The 3,195-nt window shown below is 53.0% G+C and overlaps 1 long non-coding RNA gene across 1 annotated transcript; it reads left to right on the forward strand.

Annotated features, from left to right (window-relative positions):
* Window positions 1-974: 974 nt before the first annotated feature.
* Window positions 975-1,806, forward strand: LOC123058367 (uncharacterized). Its single transcript, XR_006427182.1, has 3 exons — window positions 975-1,034; window positions 1,562-1,676; window positions 1,751-1,806. It is a non-coding gene; the product is annotated as an uncharacterized lncRNA (long non-coding RNA).
* The last annotated feature ends 1,389 nt before the right edge of the window (window positions 1,807-3,195 follow it).

Below are 3,195 nucleotides of genomic sequence, written 5' to 3' on the forward strand. Positions count from 1 at the left end.
CCTTGTTTGGGCGACTGCTAGGCCTTCACCGAGCTGTACTCGATGCCCAATGGGGCACAAGCTTCGACTGAGGAAGGCGAGGCGAGCGGGGGCGAGGCGAGCGGGGGCGAGGCGAGCGGGGGCGAGAGCCAGGAAGAGGAGGAATGGGACTCGGATGCTGCAGGGGATGATGACGACGATGATGATGATGAAGGTGATGAAGATGACATCGAGGACGAGGAAGAAGAGGAAGAGGAGGTCGTTCCACCGCGCTCAGAAAGGCGGTCAAAGCTTGTCCACGACCCTTCGACCGAACGTGGTAAGGGGGTTGCGACCGCCACCCAGTCGACCAAGCGCCCCCGGACCACCTCTCCGGCGCCGACTGAAAAGGCGCCGAAGCAGCCCAGGGCGGCCTCATCGAAGCCGACCAAGCTCCTGCCGAAGATGAAGGTGTCCATCCCCACCATTTCAGGGTAATTGTGTTGCTCATATTTTCTTATTCTTGTGCGAACTTTATCTTTGATCGACGCTGAGGTTAGTCGACTGATCCTTTGGAGTTGTAGTGCTGCTACCTCTGAGACTTCGGCCCGGGCCGATGACCACGAGATGGAGGATGCGGCAACTTCGAACCCAGGTACTGTATTCTTAACACCGTTTTCAGTCGATTAACTCGCGACTTCTGATCCTGATTCTTCTTCGCAGTTCCGCCCCATACTGTTATCGATCTTCCTGACGACGACGAGGATGAAGAACTGCTGGCACGCAGGAAGAGTCGGAAAACGCCCGCTAGTAAGGTGCCTCAGGATGCGACGGCGCCTGAGACTCTGACTGTGGAGGAAGGGAACACCACTCGACACACGGTGTCCTTCGCGAGTCCACTGACGAGTGCTCAGCCGCCCTCCCTCTTCACGACTCACCACGTCCCAGAGGACCAAGCTGGCGCAGCGAAGGAGGCAATACGCCAGGCGGGACTCATGATGGAGCAGCTGAAGACCATCCGGGATGCGAGCCAGGCAGCTTATGACGCCAGCTCTGCCCTCCAAAGCAATGTCCAGGTCAGTCGACTGCTGCTTGCTCTGTTGGATATGCTACCAAAAACTTTTCTTTTCCGGGATTTATATTAGTCACCCACTGGGTGTGTCGAATAAACCCCGTGTCAGCGGGGGCACGCTGAGTGCACCCGCTGGGTGTAGTCCCCAAGGCTAAGGCCGACTGCTGGCAGTCGGCCTTAGGCTTTAGGATGTCAATCTTTTTGTCAGTCGACTGGTCGACTGGATTTCGCAAACCGGTGGGGGCACGCTGAGTGCACCCACTGGGTGTAGTCCCCGAGACTGTGGTCGACTGCTTGCAGTTGATCACAGTCTTAGAGAATGCGTCTCGCACACTGTTTTTTTTTTGAGGTCGACTGGTCGACTTTGTCTTCAACAGGATTAGTGGGGGCACGCTGAGTGCACCCACTGGGTGTAGTCCCCGAGACTACGGTCGAATGCTTGTGTTCGGCTGTAGTCTTAGAAACGTGTGTTTTTCCCTTTTCACTCGGAAGTGAATTATTTTTGACATTTAGTCGATTGGTTCTTCGCAGAACTCTTGTGATCTTGTGACTCGCTACTCAGAACTGGAACAGAAGCATACTCAAGTCGAGCTGAGCTTGAAGCTGGTTCAGGAGAAGCTGACAAAGGCAAAGGAGGAGACTGAAGGTATGTTTGGTGAGACCTTGACGACTGCTTTTCCTCTTGCTTGTTTCAACATCTGATCTTGCTGTGTCTTGCAGGTAAGGTAAGGGAGGCCCAGCAGAAGAAAGACCTTGAGCTAGCTGAGAAGATCAAGCTTGCTGACGAGAAGTTAGCTTCAGTCACCAAGCTCGAACAAGACAATACCAACCTGAAAACTGCTCTTGGGATTGCCAACAAAGAAGTCAGTCGACTGAGAACTGACAAAGCTGCCTTGACCGACCAGGTCAGCAAATTAACTGAGAAGAAGACTGAACTGGAGGCCTTCCTGAGTGGCTTTGCCAAGAAGCTGTTTCTTATGCTTGAAGGTAAACCTCCATGTTTGGCAAATATTTCCAACTGTGGCTTCTTCCATTCGACTATCCCCTTGACTTAGTGATCACCCTTGCAGAATTTTGTCAAAACTTTGAAGAAGAAACCAGCCGACTGGAGCCAAACCTTGACCCTGTCAATTCTCCGGTGAATGACGAGGTTGCCATGGATATTTTCCGACTGGAGTCTCGCGTTGCAGCTGTCGTGGATTATCTCGCAAGGCTGAAGGCCGCCACATCTCGCATCGACTCGACGCTCTGGCCTGAGGAGACACTTCAGAATGACCTTGAGTCACTAATGGCCCGCTTGAACACGATCCCTGGTCGAGTGCAGGAATGGAAGAAGTCCTCGGCTCGGTGTGGTGCAGATGTCGCTCTGTGTCTGGCCCGAGTCCACTGCAAAGACGCACGAGAGGAGAAGTTGGCGGCTCTTCGGGTGGCCAATACCAAGAAGCACGACTTCAGGTCCTTTATGGAGACTTTCCTTGCAGCTGCCACTCGGATCGCCGACGGAATTGACCTTGATGAATTTGTTGCACCTTCCAGCCCTCCACAGGAGGGGTAAAAAACTTCTTCTGGCTCGACTCTTTTAAATTTGCCTCGGTATGCCGAGTGGAATTGTATCCGACAAACTTTAACGGGCTTGACGCCTGAGCACTTTCGGTTCCTTTAGACATCGATTCAAACTTGAATTTGACGCTTGAATATGATTGCCTTCGGCTCAAAATGTCCTTTGCAGGTTCAAAGCAAGGTGTCTGTGCTTAGGCGAGCGCTTGGACTGCAGCTAAGCCCCCGAGTGAGAGGATTGCTCTTCACTCGGTAGGATTTTTATAACTTAGGCGAGCACGAGGCTGCAGCTAAGCCTCCGAGTGGAAGGCTGGCTTACCACTCGGTAGGATTTTGATAAACTTAGGCGAGTGCTTGGACTGCAGCTAAGCCCCCGAGTGAGAGGATTGCTCTTCACTCGGTAGGATTTTTATAACTTAGGCGAGCACGAGGCTGCAGCTAAGCCTCCGAGTGGAAGGCTGGCTTACCACTCGGTAGGATTTTGATAAACTTAGGCGAGTGCTTGGACTGCAGCTAAGCCCCCGAGTGAGAGGATTGCTCTTCACTCGGTAGGATTTTTATAACTTAGGCGAGCACGAGGCTGCAGCTAAGCCTCCGAGTGGAAGGCT

This window comes from Triticum aestivum, chromosome 3A (assembly GCF_018294505.1).
Source record: "Triticum aestivum cultivar Chinese Spring chromosome 3A, IWGSC CS RefSeq v2.1, whole genome shotgun sequence".
Taxonomy (NCBI): Eukaryota; Viridiplantae; Streptophyta; class Magnoliopsida; order Poales; family Poaceae; genus Triticum; species Triticum aestivum.